The 19,351-nt window shown below is 37.4% G+C and overlaps 1 long non-coding RNA gene across 1 annotated transcript; it reads left to right on the top strand.

Moving 5' to 3' along the window:
* The first annotated feature begins 549 nt into the window (after positions 1-549).
* LOC117235674 lies at positions 550-6,061 on the top strand. Its single transcript, XR_004493715.1, has 2 exons — positions 550-2,927; positions 4,124-6,061. It is a non-coding gene; the product is annotated as an uncharacterized LOC117235674 (long non-coding RNA).
* Positions 6,062-19,351: the final 13,290 nt, after the last annotated feature.

The raw sequence follows: 19,351 nt of genomic DNA, 5'->3' as shown, positions 1-19,351 counted from the left end.
TTGATCTACATATTACGAAAGTAGATATTAGAAATGCATATCACATACTACACCTGCTGACGTTAGGATTTCATATTAAATTTTAAATTTACATAAATTGATTGAATAGATTCATATTTAAATAATTCTTCTCATTGAAAGCATCAAGTAAAACATTTTATAAGAGATAACACTTAAAATAGCTTAACTTTGTTAAATAATTTTGGTGCGGAAGGATCTTCCAAAATTTTTGTTATATACAAATTTTCGCGAATTTCTAAAAATCGTGCACATTGCAATAAAACCATGACATTTAGTTAGCATTTTTCAGCATTCCGATTTCTACTCAAGAAAATATCATACTGATCGTATTTTTTGAAGAATTTTTAGAGATCCCTTTCCAACGGATGCTTCGAAACGAGTGAAATATATAGTTGCTAAATGAAAGTAAAAAAAATTATTAGTTCCTAACAACAGAAGAAATTTTCATAAAAATTATACATTATTAACAATTTTAACGAAACATTGAATTAAACAAAGAGCACGTACGCTTTTAAATAAATTAAAGTAACTTTTAAATAAATTAAAAAATAACGAGAGCAGAATGCCCTTTGTAACAGAGAGAAATAACGAAAAAGTTTCATTTAGCAATTATTTTGTGTGACGTTTACTTTGAAGCATTCTGTATATCTATGTATTTCTAGCAGTTGTTATGTATTTGAAAGATTTCTAACTTCTGTGTGTAGACGTGGTCCAGAGAACTGGAGGTATTTGCGCACAGTTACGATTGTACAATCACATGCTTAATATTGCACAGTATAACTGGTTTCTAGTGGAAAAAAAGTTTACAGCGAAGAATATACATACAATGGTATAAATAAATGTTCGCCGTTGTTTATGACAATAGATATCGATCATATAATCATAATTTTAAGCTAGTCACACTTCATAAATAGTCATACATATTATACATAATGTATGTTACGAATGCGTTCGCGATTCGAGTGTTTAGACAGATAAATGTCGTTATCGTGAACGAGAATTCTTGAAATTATCCAATTTGTTAACGATGTCTGTTTCATTATAGGAAAAAAAGAAAGGATAAAATATTGGGTGAACTGTATTAATTTGTCAGTTAATTAAAGAAAATTTAATTATTTCTATAAACTGAGGTGTAATTTATATTTATAGTTTTATCGTTGTATTTAATTTTTTGATATAATATTTAGCTGGAAATATTTGTTTATACAAGTTTTAATATTTTAAACGATGATTAAAAATATCATCATTTTCGTGTTTTATAGAAAATCGATTCTTTCCTTCTAATGGAAAATTACTCGCATAAATATTACTTTAATTACTTCATAAGCTCTTCTTATTCCAGTAGATTATTTCACGCAAACAAACTTTAGTTCGGTCCAATAGCAGTGGAAACAATCTAGCATTATCAAATTATGCAGTTTACCTTGTCTTTCATTTCCGTCCATTGGTTGTTTGCCGATCAAACATTGTACAGGGTGATTCTACTGTAACTACTGTCACCTTGGTGTTTTTAAAACTATGCAAGTCCACGAAACGTTTGTTCATTAATACCAAAAACGTCTCTATGTAGGATATCTACGATATGAAGGAAAAGATGAAAAGTACAAGTAGAAAGAAAAAAATTGAATCATCTTCAACTTTTATATTTCATTAAACATCCGATCTATATTTTGTTAAACATTGAATATCATCTCTTTTAAAAATGAGACAGAGTTATGATTCATTTTTCCAAGAAAAGCAGATAGGAATAGGTAAAGAAGCGGATTCTTTGGTAGAATATGTAGTGTCTGACCATAAGAACGCTGCAACTACTTGCTCCGCTGTCAGACTAATATCTTAAGTGCTAGATACATACTTGTATTCGTTTAGCAGGTGTTTCAATACTATTTCATGAATAGAAACATATCATCGCATTAAAAAAGCAGAATAAAATGTAAAAATACTGATACTCATATCGTGATAATAGTTTTATTAATAATATTTTTTCGCTCGGTTAGCGCACTGCATAATTACTCGCGGTAATTGCAGTCGGCCGGACTAATAGCAGCTATCATAATTGTCTTCGAGTTACCTCCAAGCGAATCCTTTAATAACCACGTACACTATCTCGATAAGGTATGAAGATATTACGCTTATAAGAGGAAGACGCGTCGCCTGTGGAACTAACTTCCGAGAGCGTCGATATCACAGAACCAAATGTTACCAATGATCTATTAATGTGCGCACCTTCTTTTAGTCGTTGGCCTGTCGCAGCCTTTGCATTCGCATGTTTGCTTCCAGTCAAGTCGACAAGATACACCTTCGAAACGGTCTCCGACGGAATATTGCCTTCGGATAGTCCAGCTTGTACGAACGTCATCGTAAAAATCGCGCGATTCTTGTTGCGTTGATCATGTTTGTGCTTACCGCAGTTCTGTGCGTATTATCTCTCACCATGCATTCCTGAATATCTGCATAGTCGTACACGCGCTGGCTTGACAGGTCTTGGACATAAGGTCCTCTTTTAGGATGTTCCCGCACTCGGAGAGAATGAGACTGTGACTGATCCGTCTCAGTAGATCTGTCACTCCTTCATTGTGTATTTCTAGCAATGATACTTCAGTTCTATAAGACGCTCCGCTCTCTTTAGCACCTGTCATTCTGGCAAACAGCCTGTTAGACCTGCTGTCTTTGTATTGAAATTCCGTGTTTTTTTGCCATCCATTTGTACAATCATCTTTGCATTCATCGCTAACTCCATTTTGTTAAACGGACGAACTCCCACGGCTATCTTTACTAAAGCCATTGCTATAAGAAACGTACAGATTTTGTCAAAGGCTGTTTGCATACCGCGGTGGTTTTGTCACTTTCGCGTTTTCTCTCGTGGTATCAATCCTTGAGCTTCCGGTGTGCCCATCATGGTAAAGGTCTTTCCAGTCCCTGCCTGACCGTAGGCAAAGACGTAGGCATCGTAGCCCTCGAAGGTACTTTCTATAACGTCCGTAACAAGATCATTGAAAACCTCTTTCTGAGATGCATAATTGTCATCGTTTGCGTCGCAGGGCCAATACGAGTGATGAAATGTGAAGTCTTCGTATTGAAAATCCGCGTTTTTTTGCCATCCATTTGTACAATCATCTTTGCATTCATCGCTAACTCCATTTTGTTAAAGGGACAAACTCCCACGGCTATCTTTACTAAAGCCATTGCTATAAGAAACGTACAGATTTTGTCAAAGGCTGTTTGCATACCGCGGTGGTTTTGTCACTTTCGCGTTTTCTCTCGTGGTATCAATCCTTGAGCTTCCGGTGTGCCCATCATGGTAAAGGTCTTTTCAGTCCCTGCATGACCATAGGCAAAGACGTAGGCATCGTAGCCCTCGAAGGTACTTTCTATAACGTTCGTACCAAGATCATTGAAAACCTCTTTCTGAGATGCATAATTGTCGTCGTTTGCGTCGCAAGGCCAATACGAGTGATCAAATGTGAAGTCTTTGTATTGAAAATCCGTGTTTTTTTGCCATCCATTTGTACAATCGTTTTTTGCATTCATCGCTAACTCCATTTTGTTAAAGGGACAAACTCCCACGGCTATCTTTACTAAAGCCATTGCTATAAGAAAGGTATAGATTTTGTCAAAGGCTGTTTGCATGCCGCGGTGGTATTTTGTCACTTTCACGTTTTCTCTCGTGGTATCAATCCTTGAGCTTCCGATGTGCCCATCATGGTAAAGGTCTTTCCTGACTCTGCCTGACCGTAGGTATCGTAGCCCTCGAAGGTACTTTCTATAACGTCCGTACTAAGATCATTGAAAAGCTCTTTCTGAGATGCATAATTGTCGTCGTTTGCGTCGCAAGGCCAATACGAGTGATCAAATGTGAAGTCTTTGTATTGAAAATCCGCGTTTTTTTGCCATCCATTTGTACAATTATCTTTGCATTCATCGCTAACTCCATTTTGTTAAAGGGACGAACTCCCACGGCTATCTTTACTAAAGCCATTGCTATAAGAAACGTATAGATTTTGTCAAAGGCTGTTTGCATGCCGCGGTGGTATTTTGTCACTTTCACGTTTTCTCTCGTGGTATCAATCCTTGAGCTTCCGATGTGCTCATCATGGTAAAGGTCTTTCCTGACTCTGCCTGACCGTAAGCATTGTAGCCCTCGAAGGTACTTTCTATAACGTCCGTACCAAGATTATTGAAAACCTCTTTCTGAGATGCATAATTGTCATCGTTTGCGTCGCAGGGCCAATACGAGTGATGAAATGTGAAGTCTTCGTATTGAAAATCCGCGTTTTTTTGCCATCCATTTGTACAATCATCTTTGCATTCATCGCTAACTCCATTTTGTTAAAGGGACAAACTCCCACGGCTATCTTTACTAAAGCCATTGCTATAATAAACGTGCAGATTTTGTCAAAGGCTGTTTGCATACCGCGGTGGTTTTGTCACTTTCGCGTTTTCTCTCGTGGTATCAATCCTTGAGCTTCCGATGTGCCCATCATGGTAAAGGTCTTTCCTGACTCTGCCTGACCGTAGGCATCGTAGCCCTCGAAGGTACTTTCTATAACGTCCGTACCAAGATCATTGAAAACCTCTTTCTGAGATGCATAATTGTCATCGTTTGCGTCGCAAGGCCAATACGAGTGATCAAATGTGAAGTCTTTGTATTGAAAATCCGCGTATTTTTGCCATCCATTTGTACAATTATCTTTGCATTCATCGCTAACTCCATTTTGTTAAACGGACGAACTCCCACGGCTATCTTTACTAAAGCCATTGCTATAAGAAACGTATAGATTTTGTCAAAGGCTGTTTGCATGCCGCGGTGGTATTTTGTCACTTTCACGTTTTCTCTCGTGGTATCAATCCTTGAGCTTCCGGTGTGCCCATCATGGTAAAGGTAATGAACATCATCCTCAACACGATCTCCACAGGCGGGCAACTCGATAATAGTTTTACCCATAGGAAAATAGTGCAATTATTACTAATCCTCTACAAATCCATTTATGTCTGGAAGTTACGTAAAATTCTAGTTACGATGAGTTAGCTAAGCTTTCCTTTATCTTGCATAGTTTCAGAAACATTAAAAATTGGTAATTTGAAGATAATAGTAATTGACAATTAACTGTATATAGAACAAACAATAACATAGTCATTTGCGTAAATTAAAATGCTTTTACATTAATATTGTCCTAAGGTTCAAAATTAATGTAAATGGATTTTTTACATGATCAAACATGATTTGTACAGTTTCCGGATTCATCTCTCTATAACCTCTCTGTCTAAAACACGTTGTTGTGTGAACATTTGACATGACACTCGAATTGCATCGCGGTATCGGTTTTTGTCAAATCTTGAAATAGATTTTAGCCAGAATAAAGAGAAAGTAAACAAAAAAATACAAAATGTAAAAAAAGCGTGAAAAAAAAGGAAAACGAAAACCAACATGGACTGGGCCATACCGATTCTGTTCGCAACGACGCAGTACATGCTTTGATTTTTATTGTTTTACAATGAAAAGTGGAAAAGAAGAAAAACGTATTCGAAGCGCAGGAATAGCGTAACAGTAACGAATCTCGAATTTTTTTCCTGGCAACTATAACGATGGATTTTAATCGATTGTAAGGCAGCTTCTGCTAGATATTATATTAAAATGAAGTTGTAATAGAGATATTATGTAAGAGCGCGTCATGATCTGTATCGCACCTGTCTTTTGGTTTTCCATTCTCGAATGATATTTAATAGATGTTAGGCGAAATTCTATATGCGAATGCGTGAGATGCGTTTCGACGAATGTAAAGTGAGAAAGAAACTGGCGAGATAGAAAAGTAGGAACAAGGGAAAGAATAAAAAGTGTGTGTACAATAAAAGCGATGGCGTTTGTTCAGAGATTAAATAGATTTAAAATACTCCGTACCATGACATATTGAAGTGAATATCGAAAGAGCACAGTCCAAAATGCGAAGTATATTAAATGTGAAATTGTAAAATATATAGAATGTATCTGAAATTTGTATGAAATCGTTGAGAAAGTAATAAAGTGATTGCTTCTTTTGCATTGATTTTTCTTATTTTGTATGGCTATTTCTTTTCTACGTGTTAGGACATTTTATAGGACATCTACGTTATAGGACATTTCTTAAAAAAGCTAAAAATGTTTTAGCGTTTTATAAAATTGAGATTGACATACTTGTGTTTATTTATTTCAAGTTAATGATTTACAATCGTTTACTTTTATATATTTTATATTTTTAAACTTCACGTCGAATCTTTTTCAAATATAGCTCCGGTCATGGATAGGTTTTCAAGTATTTCGTTTATGAATTCATTTCAATGGATTTATAAATACAATGCATTTTTTAGATTTTATATTATCTTCTGTCTCCCCTAATCTATTGTAATATTTTTAAAGAAAGACCTTGAAATTTAATTTATAATTTCATTATATTCAACATAATTTATACAAAGAGTCTACCTGTTTTGTAATACTTAACGATCTTTCTTCTTTTTTTATTTACTTCATCAACGCTGAAAAAATAAAATTATACAGATCTTTAACGAATTTATTTATCGAAACCAATACCTACCTTACATGTTTATTAGACCAATCGCGGGAAGACGTAGTCGCTAAGAGAGACGTCAACGGGGGTCGTAAATCCCCGTTACGATTATAACAATCGACACCACGAATTTATCGATCCCCTGATTTCCGTTGAGATAATAGGGGTGATTGAGTTTGTATAACACTGTCTGTGATTCACAGAATTATAAATTATATATTTCCAACACTTAGATTACACTGATGAGCATAGATAGATAGATAATCACTTATCGCACGAAGATAAGATATATATGTACGTTAGAGCAGGGCTCTTATAATTTGATCTAATGTATTAGTGGACGTAGCACTATAAGATATTTAGGAGAGGAAATGTAGGCTCGACAATACCGAGACCGACTTTCGCGTTATGCTTAGACTGCCCCGATGGGCATTAGCGGTATACTTAGTAGTTGACTTTTCCAACGATGTAAAAGAAGAGAATTCGAGTGACGATGCTGTGTCGGAGGAAAGCTAAGGATGGGTGTGTTTAGCGCACGGGACCATCGGATTTGTTGGTGCCGATGTTAGTTAAGAAAGCGAGGGAAATAGGCTTCGTTGTTAATTGGTTAAACGAAGGGTCTTAACCGTCCTCGAGAGAAAGTGGTTAGTGGGAGGAAAGTTGCAGCGTACGTGAGAAAAACTAACTTTCCCTTGTCCCGCCGTGGTAGACAATAGTCTTTAGAAATTCTTCGGAAACAGACGTTTGTTTGGTTTGAAGGACCTTAGCAGGCAAGTGACTCGGGTTTATGACGGGTGCTTAAGGCTATTGAGGGTACGCCGTACGGAAGAGCGGACATCTGGTGTCCGTCTGGCCCGCGGTGTGTGACCTGGGCCAGGCAGAGAGTCGTCCGGCGTAACATTACATATATATATATAGTATATTCCTTTATTTTCTATTTTCTCCAATTAAAACAGGAAAAAATGAAAAAGAATTCCAAAGGAACTCTTGTTTTACCTATAAAGGATATGTAGAAAAAAATCGAATACCAGCAATTGTTGAGATTGGACAGAATGTATTTATTTATCTTTGAAGTACGTAGAGTAAAGTAGATCAATGCAATGTTATGAGTAGTGTATCGAGTAGTAATTGTCATACGAGTTGCTAGGAACGAGTATGTATACCCACAACACCGAGGAGCTCAGCCGCTCAATTTTTTTTTTTTTTTTGCACGACACTGATATACATTAAACGTTACAAGATAGCAATAACGATTATCACCGTTGTTTATCGTTATCATTGACGTTACCATAGTACCTTAGCCACAACTTTATTACATGACTTACATCTTTGGCATCGTGGATACCAGGATTCAACAACAATACACGCGTTCACGCACACACGTACACACACGCACGCACACACACGTACACGCACCAAATCTCAAATTCAATATCGTTTCTCGCGGCTTTTTTTTTTTTTTAAAGTAACGCGAAACGCGGCATGCTGCTTACAATTAGTAAACTTAGGCTTCCTCGCATACCAGTCTCACCGACTGGAAATAAGTATAGTGTCGACTTGTTTCCTCCGTGACGATTCTCTTCTTTCTTTTTATCTCGATTCCTTTTATCGTTTTTAAGAGATATTCGTTCCTTTATTAGCGATTCTTCGAGTTTACTTTGCTCGGATGTTCAATTCGTTGAAAAGTATTGCTCTTTCGACATTTGAATACGAAGAAATAAAGATAGATTCCAGTAGTAAAATGTATGGAGTCTGACACATTTTAATCAGACGTTTGATGTTTCTTTCATTTCGATTTGGATTTCGGTAATTAAGATACTCGAAATTTATATACTATTTGTGTAATAATAATTGAATTAATAATTTGTTAAGGGAAGTAGTGTACGATTTTATTAATTATTGTATAACAAATCGTAAGTTTACGTAGGACATTGTAAAGAAAAAAAGACTAGAAATTTAATCGCGTTTCTTAAACTAACGAAACTATTAATTTTATAGATTGCTAACAAAACTTCGAGCCTTAAAAAATCTCAAAATTGTACGAATGGAAGAGAACATCTTAGTGTTTTTAACGACACAAAGCTCCAACTCCATACTTTTCACGATACTAATTACACGTTACTTCAATACGATTCTTTAACTGCGACAATTCAAAATTACTTAAAATAACTTCATTAAGGAGCAAAATAAAATCGTCGGATCACAAAGTACAGGGATTTTTCTTTTTTCTTTTCTTCGCGGAAGAAAATCGTCACGATTTAAAAGAACTCAAGCGATCCCCCGTCCATCTTTCGTCCGACGCTCTGTCTAATCGACATTTTGTTTCCCTCGCGCCGGTGGCACGCCGGCCCATCGTCATCGTCCATTTAATCGAGGATGCCGCGGACTTGGCTATCACAAATCTGGCACGAACGAGCCTTACAAAAAATACAATACACGCCCGCGACGTTTTGTTTCTTTTTTTTCACATTTTTTCTATTTTTTTTTAGTTTTTTTTTGTTTTATCACAGACCAGCGCGCCGCCCGACATTAGCATTCTTTCGCTAATTATGCGTCGCTACCGCTTTTGTTTCGCCTCGCATCATCCATCTACGAAAGCTCAGGGCTAGGAGAGGGGCTAAGGAGGGGAGAAGGGTCCGATCTATCAATTAGTCTTTAGCGGCCATCGATTCGTCGATCGTCGTTTCTGCTACACGACGTTTGCTCCGATAAATAAATCATTTTTCATAGAATCTCTCCTTTACCTTTTTCTTTCATGTTTTTGTCCGCTTGTATTTTCTTTTCGTAGTTTACCGAATGAAAGATCGAACTATAATTATGGCGAAGGTAATAAATAAATGGGAAGAGAATAGATATAATTTGTAGAAAATTAGACTCTTCTCTTGTTATATGTTGTTTTAAGAGATTGGTTGCCAGTAGCGAAAACTACGATTGGTCAGACTTCTGTCATGCTATGGCGTCTGTCTATTCTGGCAATATTCTACTCGAGTGTATAAATGTTGCGATCTGCGGTGTACTTTTTATTGATTTTCAAGCTAAAATAATAATAATAGGAAACTATGTGCGTTTATATACACGAGTTGCATCAGATTCGGGATATAAAACACGAACAATATATCGATAAAATTAATTTATAAATTTCCAATATTTGCCAATCAAATTTCCTTTAAAACGCTTTCATATCACAAAACATATAAATATAAAAAAATTTTAATAATTTTAATCTTCCTTCTATAAAAAAATATTCCATAGTAACAAGTACCTTAGTACTTTACAGCCGTGTAATTGCAAAATAAATTATGTAAAGCAAAAATAACACACGAGAAAAATAATGGAAAAACGAATTGTACGAACTCGAAGGATATTGCCAATTACGAAGACCAATCTAGAAAGAGAAAAAACGAGACATGAAATTATAATCACGCAGTAAACGAACGATCGGAAGGAATGGCGGCCGTATCGGAAGTAGCATCAGGAGTAAAGGTGCAAAGATGTGCGGGATCTACGCATACAGCGGCCGCCTGCTAGGTTCTCTCTCGTTTCTTCTTCCCTAAAAATTCTCGTGTGTGCCCTCGTGTTTGTCTCTCTCACGCTTTCTCTCACCCTCTCTCTCCCTCTCGCTCTCAACGATAACAATTGAATATGAATTAGAAAAATAACATTATATCGTAGACAACAATTGGTTACAATGTATATAATAATGTACCAGTAATAGTGTATTATTATTAGTTCTTTTTTTTTTCTCCCCCTTTACACAGTATTTTTTATCCCCCGTTATTTTTTTTCACCGTTTTTTTTCTCTTCTTCCTTCTAAAGCGTGCCATTGACGTGGGGCGCCGTGACTGGCGGTTCATGGTAACGCTAGAATTAAATTTTACACGCCGCTTCGTAGTCGTCGTACCGTCAGCTTGGTCGGTCGATCGATCGCCGATCCGTGATGATCGACGATCTCGCGGTCGATGGGATCGGATTCAGATGAGACTCGCAGCTTTGTACCACACACACAACGGCTATTTATACATACATACGTAATATATCGAACGCGGTTACCGTGAATGGGCTGACGGCATCCTGTTGCCAGTTTTGACGTCTAGCAAGAAATGGCGCGAAGAAAAACACGCGCGATATTCTTTCATTTTGTTTTTAATAGCTACTCGACATTTTTGTTAACAAGTTGGAAAAGAGGAAAACATAAATTCGTTGATAAAGAGTCGCGTATTGCGAGCAAGTTTGAATATGTAGATGCTGTTATAGAAATATTTTAACTCTTGAGGGATGCTGACATAATATGTATATTAGCGCTAAAATTTTAGGCAGGATTATAATAAATTATAATATGAATATTAAACGTATATCTTTAATTTTTGTTTAATCCAAGCAACGTTTTTAAAAGATAGAAAAAACACGATAGGCATGTACTTTTAGCGAACGTTATTTTACTCAGAAATATTTTCCAATATTATTTCTGGCTTGGTACTGATAAATGAAAAATAATTATTCTGGAAGAGATCAGAAATGTGTTACTAGAAACAGAATTGATCTTACGATTATCATTGTTCTCTGGCATTTCTACGTGTCTCGTTTAAGTACGTTTTACAAGCTTGAATTTAGAAAACCAACTCAATTTGATAAGTTAACTAGTCTCAAAGTATCAAATTAGATCCAATCTAGGCAAAAATCGAGTAATATTTACAAAATTCAACAAAAATTTTTCAGGCAAGACTTAATCTCGAGTTTATCGCGCATCGATTTTCCTGTATGTAACTTGCGCGTATAAAGGCAATTTAGCCAACTATGCGCGTGCATGATATAAATTTAAGTAAGAAATAATTTCATTAAAAACTTGTAATCGAGTCACGGTTAAATTAAAATAGAAGAAAGGACATGGCTGCAGTTCGTTCAGCCCGTTCCGGCCAGTTCCCTAATTAATTAATTAATCGATTAACCAAGAAGCGAGCGTGGCACGTATCTCGAAGACAGCGCCCAGCGTCATTGGAAAAATTCGTGGACAGATTTCGAGACGGCCTGCGATATCATCACCACTGTTTCCTCTCTTATCGCCTCTTTTTATTTTCTTCCCACGCGTTTCTCTCTTCTCCCCTTTGTTTCTCTTTTTTTTTCGAAGTTTTCTTCTTGTCTTTTTTTTTTCTTTTTTTACTTATAAGCCTCTCGCTTGTACGTTACGTAGAGAAAGAAACGTCGTTCGTTCGCTCGACATGTGTACAATCAATCAATTAAGCTAACACGTAACTATTTACGGTAAAACCTATTCACGGCTTGTACGACAGACACGTATTTATAATATATATATAATATATATATAATATAATGTTTATATATATATTACAGTTAGATTGCTCATTGTCAATTCATCGGTTTATCACATTTAGTACAAGTTGAAAAATATCTCTAACATCCACGTGGAGGGGCGGTATGACCACGTGCGCCACGTCGCGCGTTTCCAATTTCTAATTCCTCCTGGTATTCACCCGTGGCGCACGTGCCGCCCCCCTCAATTCGTCAAATTACGCTAATTATTACAAGTTACAATCATTAATATCTAACAGTAGGTACGACAAACAATTACGATAGTACGGCCACGAAATGTGTGTATGTGTTGTGTGTGTATTCATCCCATCTTCGTCTTCTTCCATTCTTTCGTTTTTCATTTTTAATTTTTTCTTTCTCGATCGCGCCGTATTACTCAAACATCCTCGCGAACCGGCTAAGTGTGATTGCAAAATCGACTTTCGTTAAAGCTTCGACACAGAAGGGTGAAGGCGGGGGTGGGTTTCATCGACGGGTCGGTAGAGGGTTGCCTCGGATTTAAGGGGCAGAGACGAGTGTAAATTTCGGCGGGGCTACTCGAACGAATCTCACCGAGAACGGCGAAACGATTCTTCTTTCGTCCCCCTTATCGAGTTTCATCTCTTTTCAATTTCTCGTTTTCTCATGGATCCTCGTACTCTTTACGCTTCCACGCACCTCTGTTTCTCTTTTCTCCTTTCTACTTGGCGGCAGGATTAGTAACGGGACGATCTCTATTTCAGCAAAATTACACGACGAAGCGGCGGACATTCGTGCCATGGATTTACAAACAGTTCCAGCAGCGGGAAGAACGTTCGCTTTTCGAGGACGAAACAGCGATAGCCGTAATCGTTCGTTATTGCTAGGGTAACGAGAAGTCGAGAGAAGATTAGGAAAAAGGTTTAGTGATACAACTACGATTAATTTTGCCGAAATAGCGTGGGAACCGTGGCGTGCACGCGCGCCGCACCGCTTCCGCTTCCGCTTCAGCTTCCGTCGTTGTCAGAAGATCGGGATCTTCTTTACATCTTTACATCTATATTTCGATTTACGAAGCTTTTCCACGGCCTCGACAAATTTTGTATATATTTCTGGCGGAACAGTCGAGGATTATCACGCCTTTGGTGCAGGCGCGCGCGCGCGCGCACGCCTCGTCGGAACGTGGATGTGTTACGTTTTGCAACCACGCCGTGCGAACGGGTTCCAAGGTATCTTTTTTATACGTTACTCCATTCTCTCTCTTTTTTTTTTTTACTTTTTTTTAGCGTTTCTTGAATCTCACTTTATTCTCGTAGACATCGTACGTACTATTACACAGACGAAGCTAAACGCTGAAATCGTTCGCAGGGGTTTTTTTTTATCCTTGTCATATTTATATTTATATCTATTATATTTATATATTTTTATATGTACTATTTAATTATTTTTTTTTTCGCTTAAATCTCTTTAGAATAGACACCGAAAAGACATCGAGAGACTCGAAGGAAGGTTTGAAATAGGAGATTAAAGTTTCCGTTTCCGGCTATTACGTTCGAAAATTGTCTGGCTACGTTAACGAGTCGAGCTAGCTACTACTTCTGCTGTTCTCTATACACGAATTACACGCGCGCGCGCGCGTGTGTGTGTGAATGTGTGTGGATGTTTGTACCGGGAGAGAGAGTGCGTGTGTGTTTTCGTTTTGTGTGTGTGTGTGTGTGTGTGTGTGTACGCGCGTATGTGCGATACTCCGTGTGTGCGATCTGTCGTTGTATCTGTGTCGTGTATGTGTGCTTCGTTTTAAACCTACGAGTAGTCGTTCCGTACGGACGGACCGACGGACACCGAGGATTGAGCAAACTGTTATTGCACGGAACGCATAAACTCGAAACACTCCCCAATTGTTTCTGCCTCTTTCTTTTCCCTATGAACCTGCACGGTTCGCTGTGCTTCCGCGAGGAACTGGTCCTCGTCACGAACGATCCGATTTTCGCAAACCCGATCGAAACGCTAGCTTTCGGGTCAGAAGATTTTCACGATTTTGACTTTCGTAGAAAGACGATGATACTTTGAAGGATGGCTTTTGAAATTTTATTTTAAAGCGTTTTTATAAATTGAATCACGTGCCAGATTTTGTTTGCACGTAATCGATAACTGAGAATAGATTCGTAAATTAATATTAGTAATTTTATGTCGTTACTCGAGTTTGAGTAATTTTTTAACGTAAAATTTTGAATGAAAAATTGACGAAAATATCAATGCGTTTCGATGTAACAGGGCGTAGTGCGAAGAATTTTATAGTTTCCCTTCTTACGATTTTCTTTACTATTTTCGTACAAACAAACTTGAAACGCATTCTGCTTGTCAAATTCGTTTTATGTATGGAACACGATTCATTATTAAAGGAGAAAAATGATACAAAAAAATGGATTGAATAAATTTCGGAAGATTCGGAAATGTGAAACGGGTGACGCCTCTTTGAAAAACTTGCTTAAAAATTACAGGTGAAATTAATATTTACAATCAACTATTTTCTTGCTTTCCGTTCTACTTCGTAGAATTCTAAAATCTCTGGAATTGTTAAATTTGCATTAAATGGATTTCCGAGTTATTTCCGAGCAACGTTTAAAAGAACCGTCGTCTTCCTGGTAGCGAGGCCCGAATAAGAAACCGATATATAATTAAATAATTCAGAGGAACAGTGGTATTTTCGTCGCGAGGATCGGTTCGTCGCGGTTTTAATCACTTGCGTGGTCTCTATCGATTAAACATTAACGCCGAGAGACCTTCTTACAACATCCTACCTAAATACACTTAGCATATATCCTCGGAACATAGATAAACCAGTTAAAAACATTGTATATGTTCCTATCTACCTATACACAATATATAGATATAATGTTTGTATATCATAACCATATTAATAATATTAATTACATATATATATATACGATTGGAGTAAATAATTATTAATTAATCCTTATGCGTATATCACATCTGATCGTTCAGTCAGTATAGGAAGACCCTCGCCTCGTCACCAACACACACAAACCCGCTTTCAAGCATTCTTCCTCTAACCTTCGTCTAATCTCAAAATTACACGACGATCGATTCGAAATCTCGAATCATCGAGGCTCGTCGCGTATTTTATATCGTTTCTTCGTCTAACCCTTCTCTATCGTTTGCATCGATATCATTCTTCGTTTCACGTTCGCTTCTTTAGCCTTTCCCTTTCTCTCTACCTATCTCCCTTTTTTTTTTTTTCGTTATTTTTCTCACTCTCTTCCGATTCGTTTAAATTAACCCGATAGTACGGCTACTATCTAAACAGACATTTAATTTTTTTATTTTGTTGTTGCTTGGTAAAAACCTGAAATCGCCATCGAATATCAATATAATACACTTAGTATGTACTTATAGTATAAATATAGGAACATTCATTAAATATATTTTCATATATATATATAATATTATCATCGTCATATATATATTTATATATATATTAGAATTTGTATATATATATATTTATATATATATATATATTACTTGGTGTTGTATAGGTAGCTATAATTTTTAAACGTGGTTTAAAATGCCCAATCCATTCCATAACGCCTGGCCATGGGTGCTGCTTTGTTCTGGGATAATGTACGGAATTAACGTTACTCTTCGTTCGGGTAAATCGGGTTGTTTCAGTTCGAATGCGATTAAGTTCGAACGTGATCATCCATCGGTCCGCCGCGAATTGCCTGGAATTTCGAATTCTTCCGCATCCGAATTAATACGCGTGATCGAAGCTTGCATTCTGTTAACGTTGTTTCGAGGTCCAGACGAGGTGGCCGACTTTATACGCTTCGGTAACATGTGTATTTTCACGATTGAAAATAACAAAGATAGCCGCTTATTATAAACTGTACCATAAGTCGTTTAACAAGAAGTAAAAATTCTTTCTTACAAGTCCGAAGGTTTATCCATGACATTTAAAGTTCGACGAGTTGTTTAGAACGAGGAATAAAAATTTTCTTCTATAAGTTCGAGGATTTATCTACTTACACGATTCTTTAATGTGTATTTCTATATTCTAATCGTATCGTAAATTTACTGTACAGTAACGATGTCGTGTTAAAGATCGAAATCAAACGTACAGTTATATACATATCTATTCAGTTTCGAGTTTCTCTAAAGTTATGTTCTAAAAGTTTTTAATAATAAATAGTAATTTATTGGAAGAGAATCACGATCGTAAGAAGTAAGAACTATGTGCGCATGCAACGTCGCATAGTACGGTGTACTGACAGCAGGCTGTGTGTACACGAAAAGCCAATAATGCATCATCAATGGTGTGCATCGCAGCGAACATGTTAATTATCGACACCGCTACTTAATGCGAAACAAACATTAACGTGTTCGCTCGCTTTGCAGCTCGCCAGAATACGGTAATGTACGACAGTGAACGGTATTAAGCCTTCCTGAATAAACAAACACTTAAATTCGTAATATCATCGAAGTCATCGAAAAATTCAACCGCGAAAACAATTTTATACGCGGCAAAGGTTCCCCTAAAACAGAGAGAACATTTCGCTCAAATTCGAATAGGTGCGTCAATATTATTTGAACCTCCTGCTAAATTTCAATGATGAAACAAGTACAAACATAAATATAGCGAAATGAGTTTCTATATAAATACAGTCTCTTGCGCCATCGAATGACATAAAAAATTCGATTAGTACAATTAATTGTATAAAACCTATAAATATATAGATTTTCGTCATTAATTCAACGCTACCTTGCATACTTCGGTCAAAGTCGAATGTGTGTATCAATATTACCTCAGCCTCGTGTTAAATATCAATAATGAAACAAATAGAGTTGTAAATACAGCGAGGGGAGTGCAAATATTTGTGTATTTGAATAAAAAATTAAATCAATAGAGCTTGTTCCAAAAACGAAAATGAGTAACTTTTAATCGTCGATTCACTCTGTATACCCTGACCGTACTCAAATATTGTTACCGTATCCAAATATCTACAAACAGTATTTCTATATAGAAATACCAACACGAAACGAAATCAAATACTCGAGATATTCGAAATTTCGACCTCGTAACAACGTACTTAGACGTAGATATCTAAGAATCGCGCGAAGGCTTTCGACTCGCGGTTCCCGTGTTCCTTCACCAACACCGATTTCCTCCCTCGCGCATTGTTCTCGTATAGGCCATGAAATAGACGGATCGCTTGGCGTAAATATATCCGTAAATATAAATATCACTCGTAGGTAAACTATAAAAAAATATCACGCGGATATATTCGTTAGTGGACGTATGACGGAAAAACCAGCTTCGCCCCACCCCATTGGGCTCGGGAACCGTGCCGAGGCCATACGCGCGCTCGCGCGCCCCTGGAAAACCCAGGTTTGCTCCATTCCGTTTTGCTCGCGATCCCTTTGTGCCGGGACACACAATCGCGTTGAATATATTATGCCGTGCACATTTCGGAGGTACGTTTTACCGACTTCGATTGAAAGACGGTTGGCTATCACGCGAACTAACGTGATGCGGAGTCACACGCTCGGTCTATCGCGCTCTTTCCCTCTTTCCACTTGGCCTGCGTTTCGTACTCCGCTTGGTCTGCCCTCCTCTTCCCCTCTTTGTTCTCTATTACCTTATTCTCTCTGTCTCTGTCTCTCTTCCTCCTCGTTCTCTCTTTATGCACACTGACGCAGAGTTGCACATGAACGCGCACCGCGTCACGATTAATTGATTCCTGGAATCCCAGTCGTAAGTTCGGGGCGAACTTAAAACGAGGATCCGATGCATTATTTCGCGATATCGATGCGACCTCGCTCGACCAACCCTGCTTCGGCGAAAGGAAGATCGCGAGGTTCGTGGACTTTTAAGGTTTCTCGTGGTGGTGGCTCGATAAAGAGTGGAGTATAGAGTAAATTTGGAAATTGGCGAAGAGTAAAGATAGCTGGCTTTTCGTCTTACTTTTGGAATCGAAGTTTGGTAGCAGTCGCATTATCGCATTGTTATTTTTTAACGTCAAGGTCGTTCGGCGAAAGGAAGGTCGCGAGGATCGTGGACTTTTCGTGTTTCTCGTGGTAATCATCGATGGTCGTGCTTTGGTGGAAAGCGAAGGCGTTGGAGAATGTTAAAAAGTAAATTTGGAAGTTGTAGTTGCAAAATAGAAATAGGTGGTTTTTCGTCTTCTTGTTGCAATCGAAGTTTGGTAGAAGCCGCACTACTGCGACTATTTCTTCGTATCGAAGCAACTTCTGCCTCAGCAGAAGGCAGATGGTAAAGGATCGCGAGTATTTGCGGTATTTGTCGTGCTAACAACGTGTATTGGTAGTTTGATGGGAAGTTAACAGAGAATAAAGATAGGTGGTCTATGGTTTTCTTTCTGTGATTGCAGTTCGGCAGAGGCCGCTGAGGATCGTGAGGTAAATAGGAAGAAAGACCGGCTTACTCGCGACGACGAATAGAATTCGACGCTAGAGGTGGAGCGACAGAAAGTTTAAACGAAGGAAGTTTAAATTATTTAGAATGGTGGGTGTTACGCGCTAACTTTCGAGTTTTAGTTCGTCGTAGTGAAAGGAAAAGCTCGGCTTAATCGTGTTTTTCTAACGTTAAGTAGCATCTCAAGCTTCAACAAAATACCAACCAATTATTATTTACTATATTACAATTGAAACATTAAAATTGTTTATAATAAGACGAAGATTAAAATATAAAAATTCGAGAACAGCGGCAGAGTAAATCGTAAACGTTGGAATCCCTATTTCGTTACGGTAGAGGACGGTAATAACTGAAAGACCAAGAAAAAGGATCCCCTTTTGTACGAAGGATACAAGGATAATGACGATTCGTTGAAGAGAATTGTGAGAAGTCTGAAGATTCCCTTGAGAAAACTTTATCCATACGCGTCTATTTTAAAATAATTCTAACGATATTATGTAACGTTTGATCGAAAAAAAAATGAGATCAAATGGAATTAGGTAACCTAAATTTCACCTAGACGATGGATATTCATGAGCCTCTTTTGGCATGGGAAACTCGAACTACGAGACATTCGGTTGGATGTAACACTGTCAATGGAAAGATTGATGGCATTTCACAACGGGGCGTGTCGAGTGTCTGTTTTTGCTTCTATTCGTGGAAATTTTTGGCTCGACGCGGTGTCAATACTTCGTGATCATTTTTTCAAGAACAGAATGCAGCTGCCTTTATTTTCTTTGTTACAAATCGGTGCATCGCACGTATTCGATCGAATCGGATTGTTCCGAATCAGAGGCATCGTCGATAGGTATGAATATCGCAAAATGATATTATTACTATGAAAATATCCAGAAACAAACTGTATCAATTTAAAAGTTAAAATTTCAAGATCAGAAATAATTATTACATCAAAATCGCCGATATTGTTAAAGTAAATAAATCATTTCAACATTACATTTTGTTCGTAAAGACTATAAAAATGAAATTTATTTCAACTATACGTTTTTCC

The sequence above is a fragment of the Bombus vosnesenskii genome, unplaced genomic scaffold, assembly GCF_011952255.1.
Source record: "Bombus vosnesenskii isolate JDL3184/JDL3185 unplaced genomic scaffold, Bvos_JDL3184-5_v1.1 scf7180000013319, whole genome shotgun sequence".
In the NCBI taxonomy this organism is placed as follows: domain Eukaryota; kingdom Metazoa; phylum Arthropoda; class Insecta; order Hymenoptera; family Apidae; genus Bombus; species Bombus vosnesenskii.
Note: the sequence above shows the minus strand (reverse complement) of the source record. Positions and strands in the feature narration are given on the sequence as shown.